The 18492-nt window shown below is 39.8% G+C and overlaps 2 protein-coding genes across 5 annotated transcripts in view; both read right to left on the bottom strand.

Moving 5' to 3' along the window:
• Positions 1-18492, bottom strand: part of LOC128696308 (synaptic vesicle glycoprotein 2C-like) — a 494702-nt gene that overhangs the window by 30666 nt on the left and 445544 nt on the right. The window lies entirely within an intron of this gene.
• The window catches only part of LOC138852687 (uncharacterized), a 335885-nt gene that overhangs the window by 30666 nt on the left and 286727 nt on the right, over positions 1-18492 (bottom strand). The window lies entirely within an intron of this gene.

Below are 18492 nucleotides of genomic sequence, written 5' to 3'. Positions count from 1 at the left end.
CCAGCTAACCAGTTTCCCTGAATCCTTTCACAAAATATTACCCTGCTCACACTTCAACAGCTCGTCAGGTCCCAGAAACCATTCATCTCCATTCATTCCTGTCTAACACGCTCACACATGCCTGCTGCATGTCCAGACCCCTTGCACACAAAACCTCTTTTACTCCCTCCCTCCATCCTTTCCTAGGATGACCCCTACCCCTCCTCCCCTCCACTACAGATTTATACACTCTCCAATCTGTCTAAATGACCAAATCACCTCAATAACCCCTCTGAATAATACTTTTTGTAACTCCACACCTACTCCTAATTTCTACACTACGAATTCTCTGCAGCATTCACAACCCATGCTTCACACTCATATAAGTGTGTTGGTACCACTATACTTTCGTACATTCCCTTCTTTGCCTCCATGGATAACACTTTTTGTCTCCACAGATACCTCAATGCATCTCTCACCTTTTTTCCTTCACAAGTTCTATGGTTAACCTCATCCTTCATAAACCCATCAGCTGACAAATCTACTCCCAAATATCTGAACACATTCCCTTCTTCCATACTCCCTCCCTTCAATACGATAACCAACTTTTCTTTACGTAACTCGTTTCATATCCTCATCACCTTATTCTTATCAATGTTCACTTTCAACTTTCTTCTTTTACACACCCTCCCAAACTCGTCCATTAACGTTTGCAACTTTCCTTTAGAATTTCCCAAAAGCACGGTATCATCAGCAACAAGCAACTGTGTCAACTCCCATTTTGTACAGTGGACCCTCGACATTCGATACTAATCCGTTCCTGAGAGCTATCGAATGTCGAAAATATCGAAAGTCGAATTAATTTTCCCCATAAGAAACAATGGAAATCAAATTAATCCGTGCAAGACACCCAAAAGTATGAAAAAAAATTTTACCACATGAAATATTAAGTTTAATGCAATAGAATAATTACAATAACAACAATAACAATAGATTAATAACAATAGAATAAATGACACTTACCTTTAATGAAGATCTGGTGATGATTGATGGGATGGGAGGAGGGGAGTGTGTGGATGGTGTTAGTGTTTAGAAGGGGAATCCCCTTCCATTAGGACTTGAACTGGCAGCCTCACCATGCCTTACCACACTGTGTATGCCACTACGATTCTTAAATCTTTCAAACCAACCTTTGCTGGCCTTAACTTCACTCACATCACCACTAGTTGCAGGCAATTTCTTTACCAAACCATCATGCACTCTGACACACGCACTCCACTTTCGTACCTTGCAATTATCTCTTTCTTCATTTCAATAGCCATTAGCACCTTTTTTCTCGAAGGGTTGGCACTAGAAGCTTTCTTGGGGCCCATGGTTACTTAGTTTGCAGAAACAAGCACCAAAAACAGTGATAATATGGATATTATGGAATGTACCGAATGTATCCTTAGATGCGCACACACTGGCTGGCTTGTAAACACTGGCACACAGGGGGCAGTTCAGGCCACACGTGGACATGTCTCGTACGAATCGTATCGAATGTCAGGTTTTCCATTGAATGTAAAGGCGAAATTTTTGCGTTAAAATGCATCGAATGTCGGATTTATCGAATGTCAATGCCATCGAATGTCGGGGGTCCACTGTATTTGATTCCCCATAAATTAATCCCACCCCTCTCCCAAATACCCTAGCATTTACTTCTTTTATAACTCCATCTATAAATATGTTAAACAGCTACATATACATATACAAAATAACAAATTCTAATGGGAAAATACTAGACACAAAAATATCTCTATGACATTTCCTGTGTCTGGCTCACTCTTCATAAACACTCAATGTTCATAAAAGGATCCAAAATCTGGAACTCTTCACCTGAAAACTCCAGAGCCACTCTATCCATCAGCAGCTTCAAAACTACTGTAAAAAAAAAAAAACCTCCTTTTCCTAATATATCCTAGCAGCAAAAAAATATGCTAAATGTGTTAAATATGCAAAACAATTCTTTCAACCACAAATATATTAAAAACTATAAATATTCTTATTCTCATTACTTGTAATCATTAAGCATTAATATTAATCTGCCCAAAATACTCAGGCATGTTAGTGGCTTTCTTTATGTTTAACAATATTTTATAATATCTAAATCACATATTGTAAATTTGCAAAGAAATAATAATTTGAATTCAAATTTTGAATAGTGAATCATAATTCAACATTAAAAAAATAGTTGTCTGCTTGTTTGTTCTATTTGTAATGTCTAAATTTGTTGTTTGTACACCTTTAACTTTTTCAGGGTTGATTCCATATATGTATGGCTAGATAGCCAGTGTCGGTCCCGTTTATGTAAGCCTAGATAGCCAGTGTCGGTCCCATATTTATACGCGAAAACTCTAGCGCCTTCAAATCTGGTGGAAGAAAGCTGGTAGGCCTACATATGAAAGAATAGGTCTGCGTGGTCAGTGTGTGCAGTATAAAAAAATCCTGCAGCACGTAGTACATAATGAGAAAAAAAAAACTCCTACCATGTTTTTGGTTCAAAACAGTGACTTTGCAGTGTATTTTTGGATGGTATTTATGGTTGTATTCTCGTTTTCTTGCTCTCATTTGACAGAATGGAAGATATACAGAGGAACCTTGATTTTTGTCTTTAATTCATTCCAGAAAGTCTGACGAAAACCGAATTCGATGAAAACTGAAACAATATTTCCCATAAGAAATAATGTAAATCCAATTAATCAATTCCAGACACCCAAAAGTATTAACAAAAAATACATTTTATAGAGAATAACTATAGTTTTACATACAGAAAAAATGAGAAATAAATGTAAAAGACTAATGAAATGGATAAATGAACATTTAACATAACTTTTACCTTTATTGAAGACTCTTGTTGGTGTATGGAAGACAGTGAGGAGGGGAGAGGGAGGAGAGGTTAATTTTTGTAAGGGGAATCCTTCCATTAGGCCTTTAGGTATCAAGTTCCTATCCAGGGTTACTTCCCTTCTTTGTCTTCTACTGGCACTAGGACCAGCTTGAGTCACTGGACCCCTGTTGCACAAAAAATCTGTCCAGAAAGGTCAGTTTCTGGCATTTCTTTAAGATTTACTTGAAATGGGACAAGGCACTGTCAGTGAACATGTTGCAGACACGGCTTGCAACAGCTTTGTTAGGGTGATATATCTCCACAAAACTTTGCAACTCTCTCCACTTGTCACCCATGTCCTTAATCACTGAAGAAGGCACATTCTCCCCTCTCTCTTCCTCCTCCTCTGAAGCAGTTTCTTCAGATGCGATCTGTTGCTGTTCCAGTTGAAGGTGTTGCAGCTCTTCAGTGGTTAGCTCTTCCCTGTGGTCATTCACCAACTCTTCCACATCCTAGCCACTCATATCCAACCCCATGGACTTACCCAATGCCACAACAAATTCCACAACAGGCATAGGGTTGTCAGGGTCAGCGTCAAACCCTTCAAAATCCTTCTCTTGGACACATTCTGGCCACAATTTCTCGCCTTCTTTATCAAAGAGCTGGCACTCGGAACTTTCTTTGGCCCCATGGTGGCTTATCTAGCTGTCGCACTCAACCCACAAGCACAAAAAAGAATGGATTATTATGAAATGCTTCATAGGAAAGTGCAGGGTAATGTTCACTCGATAAACAAAGACAGAATGACTCTGAATGCATGCATGGGATGCTTTGTGTGGGCACAGGAAGGCGGACACATTTGTACAGTGGACGAAAACCGAGGTGATGAAAGAAAACTGAGACAAAATTTTGAAGAAAAACCAGGGCAAACAAATACTGAGATTCTACTGTATTACAGAAATAGAGATGATTTTGATTGGTTTCACGATGAAAAGTACTTTGAAATTGAGCTCAAAGCAGCGGAAATGTCCGATTTTTGCCGATGTTCAAGAGTAAACAAATCACGCCATGCATCCAATACACGTCAACTGGTGAGTCTAATATTCTTTCACAAGTCCACTGATATTATTTATACCACTTTTACAATAATGCAGTAGTCTGCATAATAGCAAATCTTCTATTTTTTTTGTGAGAATAAAAATTCAAAATGGAGAGCAAGAGTAATATAAGACGGGCCTGGAGACGTGACTAATGAACAGAGAAAATGTTATTTTAATGCCAGGAATGTCTGCTTTGTTTATTCTAAACCCTATTTTGAAATTGGCATCTTTTGAAATTGGCTAAATTGCCAATTTCTAACGACTTTATTGGGTAGTTGAAATCAGTAAATGGGTGGTTTCTTGTACTCATTCGTTAGAACAAATGGAGTTCTATTGAAATACAGTGGACCCCTGGATTAAGTCGTCATCGGAATAAGTACTGTTTTTTCATCAAAATATTGGCTCGGTGAATGTCACTGAACTCGGTATAAGTCATTCATCCGCAACATGTCCGTGCAGCCTGAGCGGCCTCGATACTCCATGTACAGCCAGTGTGCCATTGTTTACCAGCCAGTGAGGACGATCCCATGCGTTCATACAATACATTTTGTATTATTTCATTCTTTTTAGTGCTTTTAACTGCTAAATAAGCCACCATGGGCCCAAAAAAAGCTTCTAGTGCCAGCGAGCCCTTTAGTAAAGGGCTGAGAGAGAGGAAAGAATGTGCCTTTTTCAGTGATTCTGCAATTTGTATGAAACTAAAGCAGCAGGAGTTGATAAAGGCTACGGTGCCAGCCAGCAATAAAGTGTAGCATTAACAGTGTAGCAAGTAAGTTTAGCGATTAATCGATAGAAAAAGGATACCATGAAACTGACTCCTCCATTGTTGTTGGAGGTATATAGGGCTAATGGCTAACACTGCCACCTCTGCTGCCAACAAACAACACACCACCACCCATGACATTCTTAATGCCATATTTTATTCATTCTAGAGTATATATTACGTTTCTATGTTATTAATATTGTTTAGTATGTCATATTAGATGAATTGAGCTAGATAAATAAGCTGTAGAGCTGATATTAGTGTCATATTGAAGGACTATCTTGTCCTGTCTCCCAACACAATTCCTAACATACACCAGAAATAGACCTCTCTGGAACACTTTTTTGAGTGACAGGGGTCCAGTGACTCTCAAACTGGTCCTAGTGGCATTAAAAAACAAAGAAGGGAAGTAACCCAGGATAATGACTGGGTACCTGAAGTCTTTATGGAAGGGGATTCCCCTTCCTAACAATTGTAAACTCTTCCGTCCTCTCCCCTCCTCCCATCTTCCATACATCACCATGTCTTCAATAAAGGTAAGTGTGATGTTATTACTGTTTTACTCTTCATGTATCATTGTTTTCTGTGTAGGTAAATGTATATTTCATGTAGAAAACATTTTTTTAATACTTTTGGGTGTCTGAAATGGATTAATTGGATTTCCATTATTTCTTATGGGGAAAATTAATTCGGAATACGTCAGATTCGGGATAAGTCACTCTCTGTGGAGCGGATTAATTATGTAATCTGGGGGTCCACTGTAGTTATGATTTTAGTCAACTGGAACAATGGAATTGGCCAAAAATAAGGGTCAAAGTGGACAAAATCGCTGATGCGTATATATTGCCAACATCGCTAACTTCGCGAGAGCGTAATTTCGTAAGTGTTCTATAAAATTTTGTACTTTTGGTATTATTACCATCAGGAAAAGATTCTCATTCAATTCATAAGAAAAAAAATAATTTTTTTTTTTTTTTAAATTTTTTGACCCTGAGAGTTACTTAAGGATTGGGGGTCTCAACCCTCAAAGGGTTAATGTCCATATATATAAGCCAATAATAATTATTGTTATTAGAGTCTTAAGTTAGTCTTAAGCTTGCCAGAATGCTCCACATAACCATGGGCTTTCTGCATGCACAACCAAATGTCACCCATCTCTGTACAAACAGGTTATGTTAGGTTAAATAAAACTATAAAACAAGCTTAGCCATAAATAAACTAGTTTAAACCACAGTACAGGTGGGAACTGAACTCACAGCTAGTGAGTCGTAAAACTCCAGACCAACGTGCTAGCCACTGGAATTTTATGACTCACTAGCAGTGAGTTCAATTCCCGTCCACATTGTGGTTTGTTTGCAATTGCGTCAATGTGATTTTGTGAGTTGTTAAGCTGATTTAAAAGCCACAACACATTTAGCATCTAGACACATTAAAATGTGCAACAGTTAATTTTTTTACTTTTTTGAGCATGCTGCAAGGGCAGAATGCATCATTCATGTATATATTTTTACTACACATCAACCGTGTCCAATTGTTACACGGTGACAAAAAAGGAAAGAAAAAAGAGACAACACATTCCCCATCATTTACTCAATCACTGTCTTCCCAGAAGTGTGCAGACATCACTGATCAGTGATGCAGTAAATGAAGTGCAGGCACTGCACTTACTATCTACAAGACTCAAGTTCAACTAACTAGTTTCCATGAATCCATTTATAAATGTTACCATGCTCACACTCCAGCAGCATGTTAACCCTTTCACAAGCTTGCTCTCAGTGTTGAAGAATTTAGAAAAAAAAAAAAAATCCTTATGAAATGATAATCTTTTCCCAGTGGTAATGACATCAAAAGTACAAATTTTGATGGAAGCTTATGGAATTACACTCGCAAAGTTAGCGGTCTCGGCGATAAATATATACGTATTGAAGAATTTGCCCATTTTGAGCCCTATTTTCAGCCAATTCCATTGTTCCAGTCGACCAAACTCATAGCTATTTCACTAGAACTTCATTTGTTCTATTGCCTGAGTACACAAAACTGCCCATTTACCGATTTCAACTACTCAATAAAGTAGTCAGAAACTGGCAATTTGGCAAATTTCACACAAATTTCAAAAGATGCCAATTTCAAAATTGGGTCCAGAATAAACAATGCAAACATTCCTGGCACTAAAATAACATTTTTTCTGTTCATGAGTCATGTCTCCAGGCCCCTCTTATATTGCTCTTGCTTTCCATTTTGAATTTTTATTCACACAAAAAATAGAAGATTTACTGTTATGCAGACTACTGCATTATTGTAATAATTGTATAAATAATGTAAACCCATTCATGACTGTGTATTAGACTGGCCAGCTGGACATGTATTGGACGGTGACATAATTTGTTTGCTCTTGAACATCGGCAAAAATCAAACATTTCCGCTAATTTGAGCTCATTTTCAGGGTACTTTTCAATGTAAAACCAATCAAAATCATCTCTATTTCTGTCATATACCTTCTACTCTACCAAATGAGACCAAGAAAACGAGAATACAACCATAAATACCATACAAAAATACACCTCAAAGTCTGTTTTAAACCAAAAACACAGTCAGGTTTTTTTTTGCTGCAGGATTTTTTTTATACTGTGCACACAGGCCATAGAGACCCGTTCTCTCACATGTAGGTCCACCAGCTTTCTCCTGCTAGACTTGAAACCACTAGAATTTTGGTGTATTAATACGGAATCAACACTGGCTTGTAAGCTGTACTAATATGACACCGACAGTGAAAGGTTTAAGTAATAAAAATTGTTGGGTACACATATTTCAACACTGTATAAGACAATATGCAGGACAAACTTTCAAAATTTTATTGGGACTACATTTCACTCAGAGTTCAGCTTTATCATGTCATGAATGAAATGTAGTCCTAATAAAAGCCTCTTCTGTATAGCACGTTTAATACCTATAACGGTCTTTCAGCACGTAATTATTGCTTATACTGTAACAAACATTAGATAAAAACATGATATGGCCTGGTCATGGACCTGGTTGAGGGCACACTGACCCCCAGAATGCCCTCCAGGTAGACTCCAAGTACAGTCTCTCCTCATTTAGCGATGTACTCGTTTACTGATAACTCGGACTTACGACAGGCTCTCTGACTAGCATGCATACCTAAATAATGTATATTAGAGCTGATTTCTTCTCATCTGTTTATTACAATATATAGTACACTACTGAATAAACATTTAAAAATATACCAGAAATGTTAAATGGTGCAAAGGTGACATTAAAACAATATCAAAGATAGTTGACACAAACTACCATTATAGAATGCTCCTCACTAAGCGATGAATTCATATACTGATGTGGTCTTAGGAATGGAACTCCATTGTTAAGTGAGCAGAAGCTGTAATTACACTGAAGAAATCAAAATATTAATGAAATTACTGCATATTAAATCAAGCAATAATTTTTTTTTTCCTCATACATTACACATTTTCTAAAGAAACTTCCTTCCAGGAAGGATAACAGTAGGCAAAGTTTTCCTCAGAAATTTCATAAACCTTCACTGCTGATTTATGTTCCTGGCCCTCTTAACCCTTTGAGGGTTTTCGTCGTACTAGTACGTCTTACGCGTAGGGGTTTTTGACGTACTAGTACTCATAAATTCTAGCGACCTCAAATCTAGTGGAAGAAAGCTGGTAGGCCTTCATATGAAAGAATGGGTCTATGTGGTCAGTGTGCACAGTCTAAAAAAAATCCTGCAGCACACGGTGCATAATGAGAAAAAAAAAACTTTTTCCATTTTTTTTTAATAAATCAGCGACTTTGCAGTGTATTTTCGTATAGTATTTATTGTTGTATTCTAGTTTTCTTGGTCTCATTTTATAGAATGGAAGACATATTACTGAAATTGAGATGATTTTGACTGGTTTTACAATGAAAGGTGCCTTGAAATTGAGCTCAAAGTAGCAGAAATGTTCGATTTTTACCAAACTTCAAAAGTAAACAAATCGTGCCAAGCGTGCAATACACGTCAACTGGTGAGTCTAATATTCTTTCACAAGTGCACCAATAATATTTATACCATTTTTTACACTAATGCAGTAGTCTGCATAACAGTAAATCTTATATTTTTTGTGAGAATAAAAATTCAAAGTGGAAAGCAAAAGAATATAAGAGGGGCCTTGAGACGTGACTAATGACTAGAGGAAATGTCATTTTAGTGCCAGGAATGTCTTTCTTGTTTATTCTGGACCCTATTCCGAAATTGGCATCTTTTGAAATTTGTGTGAAATTGGCAAAATTGCTAAATTCTGACCACTGTACTGGATAGTTGAATTTATAAATGGGTGGTTTCTTGCACCCATTCGATAGAAAAAATAGAGTTCTAGCGAAATATTCATGTTTTTTGTCGACTAGTACAGTGAAATTGGCCGAAAATGGGGCTCAAAGTGGGCAAAATCGCCGATCCGTAAACATCGCCGAGACCGCTAACTTTGCGAGAGCATAATTCCGTAAGTTTTCTATCAAATTTCAAACTTTTGGTGTCATTATGATCGGGAAAAGATTCTCTATCTTTTCATATGAGAAAATAATTTTTTTTTTTTTTTAAATTTGGCCGACCCTGAGAACGAGTTTCGGAGAGGGCCTGTCGACCCTCAAAGGGTTAAATGTATAGCCTTTTGAAGATGTTAAGCAACAGGTGCATATCATAAGATAGATGGGGTTAGGGTTATGTGATATAGGGATACCTTTCTTAGACTGTGTAGTTACCAAAACACATATAGAATGAATAAAATACAAAAAGGCACAATAATGTGACTGGAACAATGCACAAATAACCTGCACACAGGAGAGAGAAGCTCATGACAATGTTTCAGTCCAACTTGGATCATTTACAAGTCACATATTCGGTGTTTCAGAGCATAGTGCCAATTGTCCAGACAACTTTTGTTTCTAGTAGGGAAATTAGATCTAACAAAAATAATCCCAAATAGATGAACAACAGATTAAAACATCTCATTGGTCAAAAGAAAGGCATATATAGGGGTATCAAAAGCCCTCTTTTGATTTTTTATTTGATTTTATTAACACACTGGCCGATTCCCACCAAGGCAGGGTGGCCCAAAAAAGAAAAACTTCCACCATCATTCACTCCATCACTGTCTTGCCAGAAGGGTGCTTTACACTACAGTTTTTAAACTGCAACATTAACACCCCTCCTTCAGAGTGCAGGCACTGTACTTCCCATCTCCCCTATATATTCAATTAAAGAGAGAAATGTGTCAACTTTTCAACACTTACTTCCTCTCAGTTTTTACTCAGGAAGATACTAGTGAAATTCCAGAAATAATAAATTATGTAGGACAGGACAATGATAAACTATGCACAATTGGGGTAACTAGTGACATGGTCCTCAGACATATAGAGAAATTAAAACCTAACAAATCCTCAGGCCCTGATGAACTGTTAGCAAAGGTTTTAAAGGAATGTAATGGGGAACTTAGCATACCTTTGACTAATCTTTTCAATATATCACTACAAACTGGCATAGTGCCAGGCAAGTGGAAAATGGCAAATGTAATACCTATTTACAAGGTAGGTGACAGGCCCTTAACTTCGAATTATAGACCAATAAGCCTTACCTCCATAGTGGGAAAATTTATGGAATCAATAATTGCCAAGTCAATTCGTAGCCATCTTGAAAGGCATAAACTAATTAATGAATCTCAGCATGGTCTTACAAAGGGGCGTTCCTGTCTTACGAATTTACTAACTTTTTTCACTAAGGTATTTGAGGAGGTAGATCATGGTACCGAAAATGATATTGTGTATATGGACTTCAGTACAGCTTTTGACAGAGTTCCACATCAGAGGCTATTAAAGAAACTTAAGGGACATGGAATAGGAAGCAGAAAGTTAGCATAAATGCAGAGAAATCAGAATGGGGGTGTAGAGACACTGCTCCTGTGGGGAGCAGGAGCAGGATAATACTGCACTACCTCTCAGGGTCCTAAACAACAACAACAGCTTTGTTGTTGTCATGGGCACTAACACAAGGTGTGTGCTTCTCCTATCTTATACCCATACATCAGTGATGCAGATTACATGGTGAGTTAACATAAGAACATAAGAAATGAGGATCACTGCATCAGGCCTGTTGGCCCATACTAGGCAGGTCCTTTACAATCCATCCCACTAACAAAACATTTGCCCAACCCAATTTTCAATGCTACCCAAGAAATAAGCTCTGATAACTCTATCCACTCATTTGCAAGTCCCACTCAAATCCAACCCCTCTCACTCATATATTTCTTTCTTTCTTTCAACACACCGGCCGTATCCCACCGAGGCAGGGTGGCCCAAAAGAAAAAACCAAAGTTTCTCCTTTCAAATTTAGTAATATATACAGGAGAAGGGGTTACTAGCCCCTTGCTCCCGGCATTTTAGTCGCCTCTTACAACACGCATGGCTTACGGAGGAAGAATTCTGTTCCACTTCCCCATGGAGATAAGAGGAAATAAACAAGAACAAGAACTAGAAAGAAAATCGAAGAAAACCCAGAGGGGTATGTATATATACGCTTGTACATGTATGTGTAGTGTGACCTGAGTGTAAGTAGAAGTAGCAAGACGTACCTGAAATTTTGCATGTTCATGAGACAGAAAAAAGGACACCAGCAATCCTACCATCATGTAAAACAATTACAGGCTTTCGTGTTACACTCACTTGGCAGGACGGTAGTACCTCCCTGGGCGGTTGCTGTCTACCAACCTACTACCTAGGCTCATATATTTATCCAACCTAAATCTGAAACTACCCAAAGTCCTAGCCTCAATAACCCAACTAGGTAGACTGTTCCACTCATCAACTACCCTATTTCCAAACCAATACTTTCCTATGTCCTTTCTAAATCTAAATTGTCTAATTTAAATCCATTACTGCGGGTTCTCTCTTGGAGAGACATCCTCAAGACCTTATTAATGTCCCCTTTATTTAACCCTTTGACTGTCGCGGTCGTATAAATACGTCATAGGAAATACCGTGTTTGATGTATCTATACGCATAAATTCTAGTGGCTTCAAATCAAGCAGGAGAAAGCTGGTAGGCCCACATGTGAGAGAATGGGTCTCCATGGTCAGTGTGCACCATATAAAAAAAATTGGGGGGGCCAGTGGTGCATTGTGGGAATGCCATTTCAGTCGTCCTTTTTCAGCATGCTTAGCGGTAAGAAATACATGACCCCCCAGCAAATCTGGGACACTCCTCTTCCCAAGTAATGCTCTAACACAGATAGAAGTGTCCGTGAAGATCAATTTCATGATGTCCAGGAGTTTGAGACCAAAAGCAATGCCCAGGATACCAGAAGAATGATGGAGGAGGAGGAGGAGGAGGAGGAGGAGGAGGAGGAGGAGGAAGAGGAAGAGGAAGAGGAAGAGGAAGGAGTAGTAGGAGGAGAAAGGAGGAGGAGGAGGAGGAGGAAGGAGTAGTAGGAGGATGGGGAGGATGGAGGGGAGGGATGAGGATGAGGAGGATGGGGAGGAGGAATGAGAGGAGGAGGATGAGGAGGAGGATGAGGAGGAGGATGAGGGGAGGAGGATGGGGAGGATGAGGAGGAGGATGGAGGAGGATGGAGGAGGATGAGGAGGATGAGAGGAGGAGGGGGAGGATGAGGAAGATGAGGAGATGAGGAGGATGAGAGGAGGAGGAGGAGGAGGAGGAGGAGGAGGAGGAGGAAGGAGTAGTAGGAGGAGAAAGGAAGAGGAGGAGGAAGAGAGAAGGAAGGAGGAAGGAAGAGGAGGAGAGGAGGAGGAAGGAGGAAGGAGGAAAGGAAGAGGAAGGAGGAAGGAGGAGGAAGGAGGAAGGAAGCGGAGGAGGAGGAGGAAGGAGGAGGAGGAGGAAGGAAGAGAGGAGGAAGGAAGAGAAGAGGAAAGAAGAAAGAAGAAAGAAGAAGAAGAGAAAGAGAAAGAAGAAGAAAGAAAGAAAGAGAAGAAGAAGAAGAAGAAGAAGAAGAAGAAGAAGAAGAAGAAGAAGAAGAAGAAGAAGAAGAAGAAGAAGAAGAAGAAGAAGAAGAAGAAGAAGAAGAAGAAGAAGAAGAAGGAGAAGGAGGAAGAGGAGGAGGAGGAGGAGAAGGAGGAGGAGTAGAAGGAGGAGGAGTAGAAGGAGGAGGAGTAGAAGGAGGAGGAGTAGGAGGAGGAGTAGGAGGAGGAGGAAGAAGAGGAGGAGGAGGAAGAAGAGGAGGAGGAAGAGAAAGAAGAGGAAGAAGAGGAAGAGAAAGAAGAAGAAGAAGAAGAAGAAGAAGAAGAAGAAGAAGAAGAAGAAGAAGAAGAAGAAGAAGAAGAAGAAGAAGAAGAAGAAGAAGAAGAAGAAGAAGAAGAGGAGGAAGAAGAGGAGGAGGAGGAAGAAGAGGAGGAGGAGGAGGAAGGAGGAAAGAAGAGGAAGAGAAGAAGAAAGAAGAGGAAGAAGAAGAAGAAGAAGAAGAAGAAGAAGAAGAAGAAGAAGAAGAAGAAGAAGAAGAAGAAGAAGAAGAAGAAGAAGAAGAAGAAGAAGAAGAAGAAGAAGAAGAAGAGGAGGAGGAGGAGGAAGAAGAGGAGGAGGAGGAAGAGGAGGAGGAGGAAGAGGAGGAGGAGGAAGAAGAGGAGGAGAAGGAGGAAGGAGGAGGAGGAGGAAGAAGGAGGAAGAGGAGGAAGGAGGAGGAGAAGGGAGGAGGAGGAAGAAGAAGAAGAAGAAGAAGAAGAAGAAGAAGAAGAAGAAGAAGAAGAAGAAGAAGAAGAAGAAGAAGAAGAAGAAGAAGAAGAAGAAGAAGAAGAAGAAGAAGAAGAAGAAGAAGAAGAAGGAAGAGAGGAGGAGGAGGAAGGAAGGAGGAAGGAGAGGAAGGAAGGAAGGAAGGAAGAGAGGAGAGAAGAGAAGAAAGAGAAGAGGAAGAAGAAGAAGAAGAAGAAGAAGAAGAAGAAGAAGAAGAAGAAGAAGAAGAAGAAGAAGAAGAAGAAGAAGTAATAATAATAATAATATGTTCCCTTGAAGCATGAAAAACATTTCACCCATGACAGTGACAAGATAAGGGGAGATAACATCTGATAAGAGCTGACGTTTGATGAGCGTAAACGAGGGTGGGGGAGGGTGCAGCTGATAAGAAAAGATTAGATGACCATCCCCCTAGCTTTGGTTTTGCTGGTACACAAACATTTCTGTCTGTCTATTTGTCTGTCTGTCAAGCACTCTGTCTATCCATCTAGCTCTCTGTCTCAGAGAGAGCCACAAGACTGTGTCATCATCACGTTTACTCACATCTTCAAGCAGAGTATAGCACTTTGTCTGGATTTTTTAGGTTATCCTAGGTAATTTACACTATGTACACTTGTATTTATGTGTACCTGTGAGACAGAGACAGACAGACAGATAGAAAGAGAGAGACAGATTGAAAGAGATAGAATGAGGGAGAAAGATAATTAGATAGAATGGAGGGGAAGCAGCATCCGACCCCATTGTTTTGACAGGCAGTAGGGGGAGTGAGTAATGAGATAATATGTCATTTTGACAGCTGTGGACTCCTGACTCAAAACAATTATAAGCCACGCACTCACACACAAGACAAGCTTGCTGAATGAACATAATAGCAGTTATATGAAAGTATCTAGTTACTATATATGTGTATATATATTACAGAAACCAGAAGGAAGAATGGAAGGCAGGAATGAAGGAAGGACAAGATGAAAGGAAGTAAAAAAGTAAGGAAAGATGAAGGAATGTAGGAAGGAAGGTAGGAAAGGAATGCAGGAAGGTAGGTAGGAAAGGATTGCAGGAAGGTAGCAAGGAAGGTAGGAAAGGAATGCAGGAAGGTAGCAAGGAAGGTAGGAAAGGAATGCAGGAAGGAAGGAATGATGACACACGACCATTTACCTAGGATAACTACATAACACAACTGCCTGCTAATACTTTGAAGAAAACTGCTCAGACGAGGTGTTTTGTCTTTGCATATAAAAAAAAAAACTTCCACAAAAATGCACACACACTGGTTTTATGTGTGAGGAGTTTAACCCTTTGACTGTTTCCGACGTATAAATACGTCTTACCAGCCAATGTTTCTGACGTATTTATACGCATAAATTCTAGCAGCTTCAAATCAAGCAGGAGAAAGCTGGTAGGCCCACATGTGAGAGAATGGGTCTCCATGGTCAGTGTGCACCATATAAAAAAAATCGGGGAGCCAGTGGTGCATTGTGGGAATGCCATTTCAGTTGTCCTTTTTCAGCATGTCTAGCAGTAAGAAATATGTGATTCCCCAGCAAATCTGGGACTCTTCTCTTCCCAAGTGATGCTCTAACACAGATGGAAGTGTCAGTGAAGATCAATTTCATGATTTGGAGGAGTTTGAGACCAAAAGCAATGGAGGAGGAGGAGGGGGAGGAGGGGAGGAAGAGGAGGAGGAGGAGGAGGAGGGAAGGAAGAGGAGGAGGAGGAGGAGGGAAGGAAGAGGAGGAGGAGGAGGAGGAGGAGGAGGAGGAGGAGGAGGAGGAAGAAGAAGATGTAATAATATTGTTCCCTTGAAGCAAGAAAAAAAAAAGTCCACCCCATGACAGTGACAAGATAAGGAGAGATAACATCTGATAAGAGCTGACTTTGATGAGAGTAAAGGAGGGTAATATTACATGACCATCGCCCTCCCTTTGTTTTTGCTGGTACACAAACATTTCTGTCTGTCTATTTGTCTGTCTGTCAAGCTCCCTGTCTGTCCATCTAGCTCTCTGTCTCAGAGAGAGCCACAAGACTGTGTCATCACGTTTACTCACATCTTCAAGCAGAGTATAGCACTTTGTCTGGATTTCTTGGGTTATCCTAGGTAATTTACACTATGTATACGTGTATTTATGTGTACCTGTGAGACAGAGATAGGCAGACAGATAGAAAGAGAGACAGATTGAAAGATATAGAATGAGGGAGAAAGATAATTAGATAGAATGGAGGAGGGGAAGCAGCATCCGACCCCATTGTTTTGACAGGCGGTAGGGGTAGTGACTAATGAGACAATATGTCACTTTGACAGCTGCCGACTTCTGGCTCAAAACAATTATAAGCCACACACTCGCACACAAGGAGGAGGAGGAGGAGGAGGAGGAGGAGGAGGAGGAGGAGGAGGAGGAGGAGGAGGAGGAGGAGGAGGAGGAGGAGGAGGAGGAGGAGGAGGAGGAGGAGGAGGAGGAGGAGGAGGAGGTGAAGGAGGAGGAGGAGATGGAGGAGGAGGAGGAGGAGGAGGAGGAGGAGGAGGAGGAGGAGGAGGAGGAGGAGGAGGAGGAGGAGGAGGAGGAGGAGGAGGATGATGATGATGATGATGATGATGATGATGATGATGATGATGATGATGATGATGATGATGATGATGATGATGATGATGATGATGATGATGATGATGATGATGATGATGATGATGATGATGATGATGAGGAGGAGGAGGAGGAGGAGGAGGAGGAGGAGGATGATGATGATGATGATGAGGAGGAGGAGGAGGAGGAGGATGAGGAGGATGAGGAGGATGATGATGATGATGAGGATGATGATGATGAGGAGGAGGATGATGATGATGAGGAGGAGGAGGATGATGATGATGATGAGGATGATGAGGAGGAGGATGATTGTTTGTTTGTTTGTTTTTGTAAACAAGTTTTGTAAACAATATATTGATAATTATGTTTGTGTGCTTATTGTGTTGTACACAACGAGTGTATATATATACATTGCACCTTACTTTGGTCTCATAGGCCACATAAGTTATGTGAAAAAATAAAATAGTGAAAAAAACAAAAAACCTTCAATTACAAGTAAACTAAAGTTTACCGGGTGAGCGGCAGTCGCCGCTGTTGCCATACGCGGCTCATTTTCTGCAAACTTCACGGCTCTATATCTCGGTAAGTACCGATGGCAAAAAATTTTTTTTTGGACTAAAACACCCAGAAAAATAATCTTAACATTTTCAGAAAAAAAAATAATTTTTTTTTTTTTTGAATATTTGGCGACATAGAATGACAGTTTCAGAGAGGGGCCTGAAACAGTCAAAGGGTTAAAATACCATTGTGTATGACACCATGTTTCAAAGAGTTCCACAAGCTGCAGAACTTCTAGGAATATGTCCAGTGACTGTATATTGGTATATATATTATAGAAAAATAGTAATAATTTTTTTTTGTATTGTTTGTTTTTGTAAACAAGTTTTGTAAACAATATATTGATAATTATGTTTGTGTGCTTATTGTGTTGTATACAACAAGTGTATATATGTACATTGCACTTTACTTTGGTCTCACAGGCCACATAAGTTATGTGAAAAAATAAAATAGTGAAAAAAAAAAAAAACCTTCAAATACAAGTAAACCAAAGTTTACAGGGTGAGTGGCAGTCGCTGCTGTTGCCATACACGGCTCATTTTCTGCAAACTTTATGCCTCTATATCTGGGTAAGTACTGATGGGAAATTTTTTATTTTTTTGGCTAAAACAATCAGAAAAATAATCTTAACATTTTCATAAGAATTTTTTTTTTTTCGAATATTTTAAGACACCAGGAGACACTTTAGGATTGGGCCTTTCGACAGTCAAAGGGTTAAAATATGTGGCCTGTAGTTATAGCTTTTCTCAAGACATATGCACCTTACATCACCGTTCCTGCATGAGCAATTATTAGATGTGCTAGTCATTATTTTCTTTTGTTGTTGCAGAAGTACTATGAAGATTCTATGTTCAATAAAGCCTAGAGATAAGGCCTGTGTTTCTATCACAAAAGGGGGCACATCACAAGCAGTGTTCCACAGGGGTCAGTATTGAGCCCCTTCTTGTTCACAATTTACATAAACAACATAGATAAGGGAATAAATAGTGACATAAGCAAATTTGCTGATGACACCAAAATAGGCTGTCCAGTTCATTCTAATGAGGACATTAGAGCACTCCAGGATGCAGTTTAATACAGTGGAAACCTGAGTATCATATGCTTCTAGTTTAGACCAGTTTTTTCGGCTCAATTTTGCAATGAGTTTTGTATTGTGCCCCATGTTTAGTACCACATACCAGACCTGTCCACTTGCCCGTTTCCCTGGCACAGGCGTCGTGAGCCAGTCTGGCATTATTTATGCTTGAGTGAACACTAACCTGCATGCTCATCCAAACATTTTACAATTAATTCATTGTGTTTGGTGCTTGTTTATTAAGTACAACTGTGAAATACGCTATCTTGAAGACAATTGTGGTCAGATTGTGTCCTACAGAGGGATTTTGAAGGGTCTGAAGCTGACCCTGACCCTGCCGACCCTCTGCCTGTTGTGGAAAGTATTGTGGCAGTGGGGAAGTCCGTGGGGTTGGAGGTGAGTGGCGAGGATGTGGAAGAGTTAGTGGACGACCACAGGGAAGAGCTAACCACTGAAGAGCTCCAAGAGCTGCATCTGGAACAGCATCAAGCCACAGCTGACAAACTTGTTTCAGAAGAGGAGGAAGAGGGTGTGGGTGAGGTGCCTTCTTCAGAGACTAAGGAGATTTGTGCAATGTGGAATAGGGTGCAGGCATTTGCTGAAAAATATTACCCTGACCAAGCTGAAATAAGCCATCTCTGCAATAAGTTCAGTGACAGAACCATGTCCCATTTTAGGGAAATCTTAACCCTTTCAGGGTTTTGGCTGTACTAGTATGGCTTATGCACCAGGGTTTTTGAAGTACTAGTACGCCTAAATTCTAGCGCCCTCAAATCTAGTGAGAGAAAGCTGGTAGGACTACATATGAAAGAATGGGTCTATGTGGTCAGTGTGCATGG

The sequence above is a fragment of the Cherax quadricarinatus genome, chromosome 14 (genome assembly GCF_038502225.1).
Source record: "Cherax quadricarinatus isolate ZL_2023a chromosome 14, ASM3850222v1, whole genome shotgun sequence".
In the NCBI taxonomy this organism is placed as follows: Eukaryota; Metazoa; Arthropoda; class Malacostraca; order Decapoda; family Parastacidae; genus Cherax; species Cherax quadricarinatus.
The sequence above is the reverse complement of the archived record's forward strand: the minus strand, read 5'-3'. Positions and strand labels throughout refer to the sequence as shown.